The sequence below is a fragment of the Poecile atricapillus genome, chromosome 11 (assembly GCF_030490865.1).
Source record: "Poecile atricapillus isolate bPoeAtr1 chromosome 11, bPoeAtr1.hap1, whole genome shotgun sequence".
Lineage (NCBI taxonomy): Eukaryota > Metazoa > Chordata > Aves > Passeriformes > Paridae > Poecile > Poecile atricapillus.
The window spans coordinates 7,643,900-7,658,922 of record NC_081259.1 but is presented as its reverse complement, the minus strand read 5'-3'; positions in this window follow the sequence as shown (position 1 = coordinate 7,658,922).

Below are 15,023 nucleotides of genomic sequence, written 5' to 3'. Positions count from 1 at the left end.
CCTCCCAAGGCCCAGCACAGGGATTCCTGCAGGACCCCTCCATTGCCAGGCTGAGATCCCCATCCTGAGCCCACCTGTGCAAAACCTCCAGGACACTGTGTCCCTCCTGGCTAAGGATGGGGATGGACTGTGTGAGGGCACCTGCTCAGCCGTGAAGACTGCTCAGTGCTGGAAAGTTGTGCCTGGAAGGCAGAAAACCTTTTCTTTTCCTTGGAAAGAAGGGAAAGAGAGCCTCCCTATTCCTCTGTCATCTCCTCCAACACTCTGTGGGAATTGCCTGTACCTCTCCAGCATGGACAGATCTCCTCTTCAGTCATGTCCTGGAGGGTGTCAGTGCTCCGGGGATGCTGCTGGGGATAAGGAGGGATGGATGCTCCCAGAGCAGGAGGTGAGGGAGGATGATGCTGCCATCCATCTCCCCCCTCGCTCCCCATTTTCTGGCTCACCCCCAGGAGAGCAGTGAGCAATTATGGTCCACACGGAAGCTTCATTATTGCCCTGTCGTGGCCTCGTTTGATGAGATGTTTTATTGCCAAACTTATTAAAAGTGAAACGTGTGGTTTCTGCGCAGCAATTTCCTGTCTGCAGCGATAAGCCGGGCTCTGCCCGCTGTGTAATAAACAGTTATTTTATGTACAGCTCTGGCTGGGGTGACAAGGAAGGGAGAGGGCCTGGCTCGTGTTAATTGTGATGGTTAATGGGATCTAAAGCGGGAGCTACGTGTGAGGAGGTGCATGCCCTTCCCCTGCCACGTTCTGTGACAGAAGTGCTCTGGGTGTTGGCAGTGGGGACTGTGCAGGGTCTCCTCCCCACAGCACATGGGAACAGAAGGATTAGTCTGAAAGCTCCTCACCTGCCTCCTCTCAGCCCTTCGTCACAACCTGAGCAAATGAGGAACCTCTTTGCACCCTTCTGCTGTGAGACTCCATCCCCTGCAAGGGCTGCCCCTGAGCTCCAGTGATTCCACCCCTGCAGGAGGCTGGAGGGAGCTCCGCTTCATCTTCCCCAGATCCTCCCATCTGCCCAAGAACCTCTCTGTCTGCAGCAGCATTTGCAGGTGATGCTGGTGGCCAAAGCCTGGAGCATCCACAATGTCACCTCTCATTGTCCCTCCTTGGCTGCCTGCAGCAGACAGATGCTGGAGAGGTGACAGTAAATTCAGGAGCAGTAAATTCAACAGGCACACTCTATGTCACAGAAAACCTGTGTCACTGCTGAGCTTGGAGCAGCAAAACTCTGATAAACATCAGCAAAGCTGATAAATATTGTTTTATTTTGTCAGAAACAAAGTGTCCTCATTAGGTGTGCGGTCTGTATTTTGGTTTAATTACATTTTTTAAATAAATTTTGAAAGGAAGCAGCTTTTTAAAATGCAAGGTGCCAAAACCACATTTACAAAAATCCTGATTGCCTCTTTTTTTATTTTCCAGACCTGGCCAAAGCTATTAGTTCAACTCAAGCTGAAAGTGCATAACTTTCCCCAATAAACAATTTGTCAGAAAAATTCCTCCTGGCTCTGGGAGATCTGTTTGTTATTTGTCAGCAGTCAAAACCCTGTTGGGTATTTCCCATCTGACTTCTTTTCTTAACAGCATCTTTATTGGTCTGGGAATTAACAGCAGAAGATGCGATACTTGCTATTCATTGCAGTCATCCCAAATGCCACTCATCACGTCAGGCCACGGCTCCACAAAGCAAAAGCCCCTCTCCTTTGCTTCAATGCACCATTTTTGGGCAAGCATGGGGCATTTCCTCTCTTCATCCTCCTGATCCTGCAGTGTGCAAAGGTATCCCCAGGCTTGTAGTCCCATCCCTATCTCCTGCATCCACCTCCATCCCTGCCGCCCATCTCAGCCTCTTGCTGGGCAAACTCCCTCCACTGCCAGCTCGGGCTCTCATTAATTTGTATTGCAGCGTGTGTTGCGGGCTGACGTGTAATTAGAGCTCCTGAAGCCTGTCTCATGCTGTAATTGCCATGACAGGGGCCACAGCATATCCGCTTGTTAATTAGTAAACCACAATATCCCGGGGGCTCGTTGAGAGCCGCCTTAATTGTATTTCAGCTGGAACAGAGGGATAATTACCCTTTGCTAGCACTGCCACTTTTAAATCCTTAAAAAAAAAAAAAAAAGAAAAAAAAAAGAAAAGAAAGGAAAACCCAAATCAAGCTCCTCTGCTACTTCCCGCCCTTGGCTGCCCAGGGACCTGGTTTTGTCCCCAGGCTGAAGGGGAAGGGCTGTGGAGCTCAGCAGTGCGGGAACAGGATGCCAAGAGATTTTCTCGGGGACACACTCAAGCTGGTGGTGATGAGCTGCTCCTGCTCTGAGGGTGTTTCTGTGTCCCTGCACATGGGACTCTGCTGGGAACCCCGTTGGTGGATGGAGGCTGGCTTGCTGGGTGTACTGTTTGATGGGAATCCCATCCTGGATAGCGAGCAATGCCCTGGCATCATCATCAGGCACTTTCACTGGCTTGGAGGAACAGTCTGTGTCCAGGGAGGAGTAAGCCAAGCTCTCCCTCCTAACTTCCCATCAGACACAGGGGGCTTCAGTCCCCTCAAAATGGGAATGGGAGCTGCTGCAGGCTGCAGGGAGGAGGCTGTGGACCTTGCAGGGCTCAGTGTAACTGTATGTTGCTGCCAAGGGTGTGCTTGTATTCCACATCCCCAGCACTCTTAGGGTAAGAGCAGGACCTCAGCGTGCTCAGTGCTGGAAGTCTTTTCTACAAACCTGGCAGCATTGTGGGATTAGCCTGCTTGGCTTTAATGGACCCAGAGGTGAATAATCTCCCTTCTCGAGTCCTTTCTTGTCAAACTTCACCTCACCGGGCAACTGGGAGTCTTCTGGAACCTGGTTAAAGCTTTTTTCTCCACAGGAAGGATGTCCCTGCAAGGCACATGTGTGTCTGTGTCTCTTGTAGTGGTCACGGGGGGACCACGGAGCTTTGGTGAGAGATGGAAGTGCTGAGGTGCAGCATCACCCTTCTGTCGGCACCACAGGCTCCAGAGCACCTCTTCAGATGAGGTGCTGTCTGGTCAAAGATCTTTGGGGGAGGTTAACCTGGGAAGAGAGCCTGACCTGTGACATCCATCCCTTTTCCTGCGCTTCTCCCTGAACCAACACAAAGAGCTCAGCCACCATCAGCCCTGCTGGTGTTTCCTGCTGTTCAAAAAATCGTATAATGGACAACTGGCCTTTGGGACCTGGTTTGTGAATTGGCTGAAATAACAGTCCTGGCTCTCTCCTGGGAAGCTACATGGAGGTCAGCCTTGAAGAAAAGATCAGTACAGTGGCTCCAAGTATTAGTAAAAAGACATAACCGAGGCAAAGAGCCTTGAACATAATTACAGCCTAAGAGCTGCTGTGATGGGAACTCAACGACCTGAAGCCATCTCCTGGACTTGAGTGCAATCAACAGATTGACACTGCTGGGTCCTGAAGGCTGGTTTTTGGAAGCCATGCACCAGGGTTGAATGCCAGAGCAGACAGCGAAGCAGCACAGGTGCCCGTTCCAAAGACCGGAGCTAGAAAAGGGTCTCAAATGCCATGGAAGAACCAGATGGAAGCAACCACTGGAACACTCTGCACATAATTGAGGGCACCTTCAAGGGTGAGCATGGCATGGCTGCCCACCTCCAGGATGCTCTCCACTGCTGCCATGCAAGTCACTGTCATTAGAGCTGGGGATAGAGTTTATAGCTGAGTAACCACAACAACTTTGCGCAAATTAAACAACACACTGTGGGTTAATTAGATTTCTTAACGCTGCCTCCATTAACCTAGCCCTGTCATCTGCTGTCAGAGCCCCTTCAAAACTCATATTCAAGGCATTATCACTGGGAGATGTGGATGGCTAAGTCTCTCCATGGGCAACCTTACCAGCATGGACATGGGTGGCACCTGCCACCTTCTCTCCTTGGAAACCCCTTGGTGCAACAGTTGGGACCAAGTGAGGTAGTTGTCCTCCAGGAGTGCAGAGGCTGGGCTGGATATCCCAGATGGCATTTCCCACCTCAGATGATCTCTAAGAAAAATAGGTGCTTTTGCAGCAGTCTGTCTCTCATTATCCACAGGGTGCCGTGTGAATGCAAATAAACAAATGAGACCCCTTCAACAACATCTGAGAATGTGGCTCCATACTTTTAAGCCAATTTTCTTAGACTGTGTCAGGGCCTGTTTTGTGTTTGCCAGACAATTATGTGGCTAATGAAGACAGCCACGGTTACATCAGGCGGGATTAGGAGGAATAAGGCATCAAATGTTGCAGTGCTTAAGACAACTGCTAACTAATAGGGGCTTGGAGGGCACATCCCATGGGCAGGCGGTTCCTCACAGGAATTCTGGTTCTGTTTGGAAGGAGATGGAGCAGGCAGTGTGCAGCAGGCAGTGGGCAGCCTGGCCAGAAGGTAAGGAGGCCTTCTGGTCCCTGCATGGTGGCTGTGTCCATGGGAAATGAGAAAGTTGGAATATTAAGGGAAAGTAGCATCATCCAACTGACCCTGAATTTGTCCCATGAAGGCAGAGACAGACATGAGTGTTCTGATGGAGGAGGCACTAGCCAAGACCACCCCACAAACACAGCAAAAGGGGATCAAAAGCAACAGGGAAGCTGAACCTCACCACTGAGATCACCAATAAATTGGTATTTTAGCTGAAGCCTTCCCATCCTGACTCGCTGACAATCAGCACAGGCTCCATGCAGTGTTTCTGCAGGGCTGTGGATGCCTTCCACCCCCCTGAAGAGGGTTAGGAAGGAAAGTAGGGATGATGTCTGGTGCTGCAGTGAGACCCCACTCCTTGAGTGACATGGGGACACGTGCACAGCCAGCTGTCACTTTCAGATGCCTCCTCCCAGCCACCTTTCTGCCAGCTCCTCTTCTGCCTGCTCTGCCACCACAATCTCCCATCGATCAATGAACCAGATTCTCCCCTGAGTGCTGGGTGGCTGTGCCACTGCTCCCAGCAGGTGCCCTTGGTCATGTTCAGTGAATTCCTACAACTGCAGCACCCTGGGTGTGACTGTAATGCTGCCCAGAGGGGCTTTGTTTATTCCCCTTTGGACTCTCCTCCTCCTGAACTCTCATCCCACATTTCAGCTGTGTCTTCTACAAAAACCTCTCAGCTAAAGTGAACAAGGACAGGTTCACCTGCAGATGGATGGATGCACAGCCACAACATATGACCTCCATCTGAAGACCTGAGCAGGAGACTCTCCAGACCCAACAACCTCAAGATGTCAAACACCCTCGAATCGCATTTCTGTGCCAAACCTCTGATGCACCCTCTAGTTGGATCCCATCACAGCAAGGCACAGAGCTGAGCACTCATCCCCAGGTTCATCTCCCACTCTTGTCAGTGCCAACAGGGAGCTTAATCCCTGAGCCCAGTGTTTCACCAAGCCAGCCTAAGCTCCAGGGGCCTAGGAGAAGCACACCTAGCTCGTGGAGACACCCTAAATCCTCTTGCTGACTCTGCTCCACGCCCAGTCCTGGACTCTCAGCCCAGTCCCAAGCTGTTACCACAAACTGCAGGCCCCAGCACCGCAAGGACCCCTTCCCTGTCCCTGCAGTGGCCACCCCACCTGTGCCTTCCACCTGCCTTCCTGGAAGAAGATGGCACATGTGCTGAAGAGCTTCCCTTGAGCACAGCCACTGGATTGCTCTCCAGATGACTAATTTGCACCCTAATTGGTGTGGAAACGAATGCCAGAAAGCGCTGGAATACCAAGAAGTGAAGCTCTCCATCTTGGTTTCCTTCAGGGAAATGGACTTAATTAAGTGTCTTGCAAACACGGATAATTCCCAGCTACGTGTTGAAACAGGAGCTGAGGTGCAGGGTGCGGCTGAGACCGGCATCTTCTCCTGGCTGGGTCTGCCTGGCCATTGCAAAGCTGATCCAGGGTGTGGGTTCCTCAGACCTCTGTGTCTCCAGGGCTTAGCCAGCCCTGCCTGGACCTGCACAACATCCCCATGGCTTTTGCACCTCCACTAGTGTTCCTTAGCCCCAAGAGCACCTTCCCATTTTACCAGGCCATCCAGTACTGACTCCAGTGGTGTTGACACCATCTCTATGATTTCCACCAGTATTTACATCATGGTTGTTCAAGCATCATGTCACTCCTTAATCAACCTTGAGCTTTCCTCTGGGGCTCTTTCTGTGTGAATTTACTCTGGACAAGCAACTCCCTCCCCACTCCCCATGGTGGGTAATCCCAGCCATCCCACACAGCTGGCAGCCCTTCAAGCCCTGCTGATGGGAACATGCCAGGAGGGGCTGCACACGCCAAACAAACTGGAGCGGCCTCGTGTTGCTTTGCTGGGGATGCTGGAGCCCATGGCAACGTGCCAGCACCATGGGAGATGCCCAGCAAGCCCTGGCACAGGTGGAAGGGGACTCTGGGGATACAGGCTGACATGGAGAACTGCTGGACCTGGCACTGCTGCCTTCAGAGTATGGCTGGCATTGAGATGCCCCAGCCCCTTCCCCTTCCCCATGGCCTCGCTGTGCACAGCTGTTCCCTTAGAAATAGCTGTTGCCATGGTTTTCCCAAAGAAAACACATCTCCCCCCCCTTTCCCCACCACCACTCCCCACTGCCTTAACCTTGTGACAGCAGTGATGACGCGGCTCCCTAAGAAAGGCCACTTCACGTAACTATGGTAACAATTAGCTTTCTCTTGGTTTTACCTCGGGGGTGATGCTGGGGAGAGGGACCCAGAGCTGCTCTCCTGGAGCAGGTGCTTCCCCTGGCCTTGCACCCAGATCCAGGGCTGGCAAGTGCCCGCTCGCTGCTGCAGCATCCCAGGCAGGTGCGTCACTCGGAAATAGGGATGTCTGCAGTCCGCCTTTATCTCAGGTGCTGGGAACAATCCCCCTGTGCAGCTGGATGCACCCTGGGACCCTACAGAAGCCCTGCCTAAAATCTCAGCAAGGTCTTCCAGCAGTGGCTGGTGCAGGGAGATGGTGGGAAGCATCTCATAAGGCATGGGAATGGTGGGAGCATCTGCATCGCCTGGGCTCACTCTAAGAGCGTGGGGAAAAGAAGGGTGGGAAGCAGCCGGTTGTGCTGGAGAAGGACTGGGAACCAGCTGGGATTTTGGGGCTGGGAGCATGGCAGGGGCATCCATAGCCTGCATGAGAGGTCTGCAATGGTGCCTCTGCTCCCGGTAGCGGGAGGGTAAACACGTTGCAAAGCCACTCCTTAGGTACATACGAGTCACAGCTGTCGACTGCAGCAACTAAAATAAGCATTTTCCTGCTTTTTATTCCTCTGAGCCCAGCAGAGCCCACTCAGCACCAGGAGAGGAGCTGGAGTCTATTCTTAGCTCTGCAGGGAAGGGAGCAGGAGTCCCTGCGCTGCTGTCGTGCAGGGTTGGGGGATGCCACGTCCCATCCTCTCATGGTCCCCAGGTGCCTGGCCTGACCCCAGTGTGGCATCGAGGCAGGAGGGACTGCACCCCAGCAGGGACAAAGTCCTACTTTTTATCCAAAGAGGAGTAGGTGAGACAGTGGGAGGGAGGGAAGCCCCAGCACCTCCCTCAGCATCACTGCAGGATTCAGCATCCCTGAAGGAGAGGCTGCAATGCAGGTGGCTCTCGAAGGATTCCCCGCTCTTGCAAAGCTGCTTTTGTGCCTGGGCATGGGGAGAGTGGAGGACCCCAAGTCACAGCTCTTGCTGCCTTCAGAGATGGGAGTTTTAAGGGGAGTTGAGGAGTCTGAACTGAGAGTCACCCCTCACCCTATGCTGTGCCAGGGTCAGACTTGCTTTGCCCAGCCCTAGCCATGATATCCTGAGACTTCCTACCTCAATTATTTCCCACTGTTTTCTGGCTGCAGATCATGGCAGCCAGGGGGTCAGGGAGCCATTGGCCACCAGTACCACACCATCCCCACACTGGACTGAGTCCTGCTTTAAAATGTGGGGGGATTTGGGGTGACCTCCAAACCAGTCTGCAGGAGCAGCAGGCACAGAGCAGGGAGGAATGCACCCACTCTGGTCACTCTGTGGCCAGTCCAGCACTCAGCTCTGCTCTCCATTCCAGCTCCATGAGGATCAGGGTAGGATGGGGGGCAGGCAGGGATGCAGCTGTGCATGGGGGGCCATGGGGAAGAAGCCCCAGCTCCATAGCAACAGGTACTCTCCACGTAATGGAGTCCTTTCCACTCGGCCTCTGCAGCCGCCAGCCTTATTCACATGGCCATAAATAATTCAATTTTCTCATTCACACACATGAATGCTGCGGGCCGGGGCTCCGGGTGTGCTCAGCCTCCATCTGTCTGGGGGGGAAGGGGGAGGCAGGGCCTGATAATAGACTCCAGCATTTGTTTAACATGGATGAGTGTGGCCAGATGGCCTGGGGACAGGAGGAGGGGATGGGGAGGTGGGAGGTGAGTGATGCTCCAGGGTGCTGCTGGCACCCTGAGCCTCCTCTGGATGAGAAGGGGAGGAGAGCAGGGAAGTGTTATGGGGATGAGCTGTGGCACCTCCAAACCAGCCTTGGAACTGTGGACTTTCAGGCTGAGAGTGACTTAGGCAAGCTCAGTCAGACCTTCCTCTCCCTGTGCCTTTGTTTCATTTCCAACAGGGAAGAAGGAATGGGAGAAGTGCTGTGCTGAGGATTGTCCTGATCCCCGATGAGACTGGGAGCAGGGGCACCAATCCATGACTGAGATAATTTAACAGGTGATGGCGAAGAAGAAGGGGCAAGGGATGCTTCCAGTCACCATCCTGTCCCACACTGCCGGGCAAGGGCCAGCAGTCCACACAATAACACCAGAGAATAGCACCCCCAGTGATGGAGACACGTGGTAACTTGCTGGTGCAATTAGCAGCCTCCGGGCCATCCCCTGGCAGGGGGACAGCGGGCCTGGCAGAAGAACACAAGGGAATTAGCAGGGTTAAGAGGCTGTGCTGGAAAAGCCTCGGTGCCAAGGAGCCAGTGCCTGCTGCTTGCACAAGCTGAGCCAGGTTGGGAGGTGAGGGATGCTGGCTACTGCCTGGTGGCAGCAGTTGCTCACCTTTCCTCCCTGTGGCTTGGGCACAGTTCAGCCTAAAGCATGCCAAGGGTTTGATCGAAGCTGGCACCTTCATCCCCTCTCTGTGTTTGACCAGAGGGAGCCGTCGCTCCGGCACACGGCAACATCCTGAGCCTTGGGTGGGTCTGACGGGAAAACACAGACCAGAGAGAAGCCTTGAAGGTGGAATTGGTCACTGCATCCTAATTCTCTCTTCTGTGCTCAAAGGCTTGGGCTCCTCATCATCACAGCAAGGTCCCAGCTTCATTCCCCACCCAGAAAAATCCCTGTTGGAGATCCCATTCTTGTTTAAGACCCCGGCAAACAGACATTTAGCCTCAAGCTCCTGCACCATCTCAAACTGAAGCTTACAAAGCTGGCAGAGGGAATTTGGATTATGCCAGAAGGAGGGTCAAGAAAGAAGCCCGGGCTCCGGCAGCGATATCCATCAGCAGCAGCGTTGGAAGAGTTTTCCCTGAGGGAATGGGGGAGGTGGAAGCGCTTGCCGGGGGGAGCTGGGAGCGTAACCAGCTCATGTGCTGGCATTCCCCAGTTCCGAGACGTATTGGGGTAGGACACGTGTGTGTATGTGTATATTTGGGTGCCCTCACACTCAGGCAAGAGTTCTCTCCTGGCTACATGCTGCTCTGGCGGGATTCTGAAGCAGTTGGCTGCATGGTACATCCCTGGATCCCCGGGCACAGCCGGCAGCTACTCCACAACTCCTCCCGTGCGTTGTACAACCCCCGCCTGCTCCGAGTGTTCATCTGCATGAACCAGACCCCCCACCCCGTGCCTGTTCAGTTCTGCTTGCACCTTTTAGAGACGCTGGAAAAACAGACAGCCCTCACCCGTACCCATCTAATATTAAATCAGCTCCTGCTTTCCGTGGCTGCTGCTCCAGCTGCCCCTGCCCCACTCAACCTGCAGGAAGGGGGTGAGCCTGACTGCACACCTGGGAGCCAGCCCCCCAAAAGCTCCCTGCTACAGACCCTGCACCCTGCTGTGAGCATCTTCCAGGGAGCTGCCCACAGAGCAGCAGCCTCAGCTTCCCCACAGCTCTCCAAAGCCAGGTGAGTGCTCCCAGGGCTGCCCAGTGCCACACCGGGGTGCTGAGCACAGCCACAGCTCTCCAGTTTACTGGTTGCACCCATAGCAGCAGGGGGGCCACAAGTGACAGAGCCTCACAGGGGCTGTGGGTGCTCCCCCCAAATCTCCCAGGCCATGTGCCAAGAGGTCCAGGCTGTGTCCCTGCACTTCTGCTGCTGCCAGGTGGGCAAGTGCCAGGATCTCCCAGGCAGAAATTTCCACCTGTCAGACAATTCATATTTTGCTTCTTCCACCCAAAGACCAGGCCCAGCCCGAGCCCTCTGCATCTTTTGAGGGATGGATGGCAGAAACATGCAGCTGCCTATTCCTTCAGCTCCCAGCTCTGCAGGAGCAGGATGCGGACAGCCCAACTCCAGTGGGATCCCAGGGGCAGCTGCATCACTGGGTTTGCTCAGGTCCTCAAGGATGGACCACAGAGTCACTGGAGCATGGACCACGTCCCCCCCCTGCCCCATGTCCCCATGCCATCTGTCCCTGGGCAGGCTGCAGAGGCAGCTGGCTGTGGGGTTTGTCCCGGTTGTTTTGCTCCCGTGACAGCCACCGCTGTGGGACCAGCGGCTCTGTAGCTGCTGGGAGTCCATGCAGGCTCCAGTGGATCTGCAGGCAGCTGTGGGCTCAGAAAGACCTTCCAGGACTGCTTGGCCCCCCAAGCTGCCGAGGAGTTTGGCGACTTGCAGGGTCACCAGTGGAGTATGTCCGGTGGGAAGGGACACAGCCTTCCTCTCACTGGGAATACACACACCAATCCCTGCATGCACATCTCCACTCTGCTCTCCTCCAAGCCTTCCACAGGTCCCAGACCCGTTCTCTACCTTGTTCACTGCCTGCACACCCAAGTGACACCGAACACAGGCACTTACCTGCTGCTTGCCCCATTGGAACTGGAAGGACAGTGGGACAAAGCCCTTAGGACAGGGCAGAGCTGGTCCTTTTTCCCCCACAAGGTGAGGAGGACAGCTCCTCTCCTCTTGCCTGCTCCCTCAGCATGCACCTGGCATCACCCAGGGCCCCTCAGGGCTCGGCCGTGGTGGGTTTCGGGTGCATGACATGGCACCAGCTCTCAGGGTCCCCCTGATGAGGACCACAGCAGGGACAAGGTTTATTCCAGGGAGCTGGCATAGAAGGAAGGCAGATGCCCAGTGGTGGGCATCTTCTGAGGTGGTCTGGGAATGCCAGCTGGCAGGGGATGAAGATGCTGTAGATCCCCACATCTCCCATGCAGGAGCATCCCAGCCCCTTCACGCAAGGAGGGATCTGCCACCTCAGGGGGTTTGTTGTCCCAGGGGTCGTTCTGTTGTTCTGTCCAAGCTGGGGGCACCCCTCCAGGCTTTGGATTCCCAGGGGTCCCTTCAGGCTGCAGCCCTGAATACTGCCAGCGGCATTTGGGGCTGCAGCCCACCGGGGTCCCCAGTGGGACGGGGGGGCACGGAGCGCAGCCTTACCTTGGAGGAGCCGCTACAGGGAAGGGATACGGGACCCAGCTTGGGACGCCCCGGTCCCGGGAGAGCTGCAGTGCTGGAGGCAGGGGATGCAGGGATGAGGTGAGACGGACGGGATGGGATACGGTGGGTGGATGGATGGATGGGTGGGTGGATGGATGGGTGGATGGATGGTTCGGGGGCTGCAGGTTTCCCCGCTCTCAGGTGCGGAGACAATAGCCAGGGCTCCTGTTGCAGCTGCAGACTGTCTCTTTAAACCCCTCACCAGCCCACAGGTGGCCCTGTCACCACCGTGGTCATCCATGACGTCATCGGGAGGGAGGGAAGGGGAGGAGGAGGAGGAGGGGGGAGAAACGCGATCCCCCTCCACAGCAAAAGTCCCCGAGCGCCCATGGCAACAGATTGCAAATGTCACTGCGCATCAGCCGGGAGGAGGCTGCCGGGCTGCCCCCCCACGGGGGACACGGCGGGGGGACGGGGCTGTCACGCCACGGGAGACACGGGGCTGTCACCCCCTCGGATGGCACGGGGGTGGGCAGAGCTGTCACGCCGTGATGGGTGTGTTGTAGGGGACAGGGTTGTCACCCCACGGTGGCACGGCGGGGACAGGATGTCTCTCCCGTGGCTGGTGTATGGCAGGGGACAGGGCTGTCCCCCACGCAGGGACCTGGCTCTGGGTTAAGCGGGTGGGCAGCTCCAGCTCTCACCAAGGGATGTGGAGCAGCTGGGGGCCTCCCCAGCCCGGACACCCTGCAGCAGGGGTAGGTGCTGCTGTGCCCCTGCCCAGCAGGTGCTGGCCACGGCTTGTCCCCTGATCCCCTGAGATCCTGATCCCTCATCCCCAGCAGTGACACCCACCCCCAGCCATCCCCTGGGCACCCCGAGAGGACCAGCCATCCCAGTGAGCCCCCATCTCCTGCCCCTCTGGCTCTGCCCCTGCAAGGGGCTGTTTTGCAAAAGCCAGGAGAATTTCGGAGGGTTTTTCAAGCAGATCTTGCCTTCAGGCAGAGACAAGACAACTGGTGTGTTGGAGCAAGAAAAGGGGGCCCAGCCCTGAACCCACAGACCCCAGACTCGTGGACCACATCCCAGTGGTGGTGATTCCATTAACAGCCTCTAAAATTTGTCCCATTTCACTCCAAAATGAGCCTCTGACACCGGTTAAAACCAGAGGGCCAAGGGACGTTTTGATGACAAAGAAAGGTTTCCTTAGAGCTGTGAAGCTCCACCAGTGCTGCATCCTGCAAACTTGGCTTTGGTGGAGCCTTGTCCCGGTGAGACCTGCCCAGTGTGGGGAGAGGGGCTGCAGCTCCCGTGGGCAGGGGGAGTCCTGGCTGTGCTGGATAGGACCTGTTCACCCTTTTATGAAAATGTGTGAATGTGCACATGAATCCCCCTGCAACGGGAGCCCCAAACTGTGCAAATGTGCATAAAGTCACTCCTCAGGCTTGGGGAAGAATCAAATATTTAATTACAGCCTTGTTTTGTGGGAGAGATGAGATACACCCAAGGACTCCATTTCCTTTGGTCTTTTCTCCAGATGGTTTCTGTAATGATCTTGAGGATGCTACACCCTAAAAAGGAGCCCATGGAGGCAGCCAGTTCCCACAGAACAGCCTCACTTGTCCCTGCATACCCTGGGGTCTGGGGAGCACCTCAGGGCTGCAGCATTCCTTCTTCACACCAGGATCCTGTAAAAACTTCACCCTCTTATTTCACATATTACAAAAAAAAAAAAACAAACAAACAAACAAAAAGAGGTTGTTTTCTTTTCCCCTGCCCTCAGCTGGATGAAGAAGTCGGCAGCCACCAAGCCCAGTGGCCATGAGAGGTGGTTGGCTCAGGACCTGGAGGGTTTTCTTCCTCCACAAGCATCCCTGTGAGGAGATGGCCCAAATTTTCCCACAGGGATTTTGTGCTGGGTGTTATATCTGGCTGGGGGCAGCCAGGATGGGAGCAGCCCACCCCTGTGACATCCCCAGCGCTGTTCTCCTCACACGCCCTCTCCAATCCTGGGAAGGCAGCCGTGGGATCCAGGGCTGGGAAGCTCTTGATAAACAGCCAAAGCAACAACAGCAGAAGGGTCCTTGCTTCAGGAACAGGAAAAAAACATCCAAAGCAGCCCAAATGAGCTGCATTATATTATTTTCATCTCTTTTTTAACCCATCTGCTGGCTCTGGAGAAACCAGCTGGAGGTGGATGTGGCACTGGCAGGGCGCTGGTGAGGCTGGTGATGGCACAAAGGCAGGGAGCATCTCTTTCCTTGGCACACTGCTGAAGGGACTTCCACCAAAACCAGCCAGTGGCATCCAAAGCCATGGATCCACAGTGGCTCTGCAATGCTGGAGGAGCCCTGCAGCCCCCTGGGCCGGCCCCAGGAATACCCATATGAGTACCAGTAACCCTCAGCCCACCAGCAGCATCCATGCCAGCCCCAGGATCAGAGCTCTGGGCGTCAGGCTGGGCTTGCCCTGTTCCTCTGGCCAGGGACGTGCAGAGGGACGCCCCACCTGTGTCCCAGCACATGAGGATGGGGACAGCCATGAGACCCCCATTTTGGACCCCAAAGGGATGGCACAGAATGCTGTGGGAGGTGGGAAATGTCCCAGGAGTCCTGAGCCCTCAGCAACCACCTGGGTGGGGGTCTGGCACTGTGACCCCACATCTCCTGCCTACCCCCAGGCCAAGATAACCAGGACTAAATTTGTCCCCAGCCTTGTGCCTGCACTGAGATTTATTGCACAAGATTCAAACCCCTTCCAGCGGCTGGAACCGCCCCAGTGAGGGTCTTCTGACCCCTGCCCAGCGAGGAGGGGGCTGCAGCTGTGAGCAGGTTGCTTGGATGAAGTTCTTAGCTCTGGGAGTACCAATTGCTGCTGTAGTAGCGTCTCCTTTGTCCGGTGAGCTGCCTTTGGTGGTGCCTGTGTGCCGGGCCGGTTGTTTTCATGCCAGCTGCTGTGTGGTTGGATGTTCTTCGGTATTTAGCTTGATCCTATTAAGGTGGATCCCAATTAATTAGGCAGGAGGCAGAGAGACAAAGAGGGATGCCGGGGCCATTCATTTTAGTCTTGTCATCACGCCTTCCGCACTGGGCAGGCAGTGGGAGAGCGGGAAGGGACGGGATAAGGCTGCTGGGCACGAAACCACTGGGAGATGGGAACAGGGCAGGCAGTGGGGTGGCAGTGGGGTCATCCAGAGGGTCCCCCAGGATCCCTTACCTGCTGCTCAGGGATGCCAGGCAGGCTGACATCCCCCATCCCCACAGGAAGGCACCTGGGGCCACACAGTCTTATCCCCTGGGGCAGTGGGGTCCTGCTCTGTCCCACTGCTAGTGGGACCCAAAAGCATCCCACAAAACACATGAAGGATCCCTGGGGATTCAGCGGTGTGAGCTTTGGGGCAGCAAGAGCATCCCCCTTCCATCCAGGTGACACTGGCTGGGTGCTGCTGTCGCATCCCT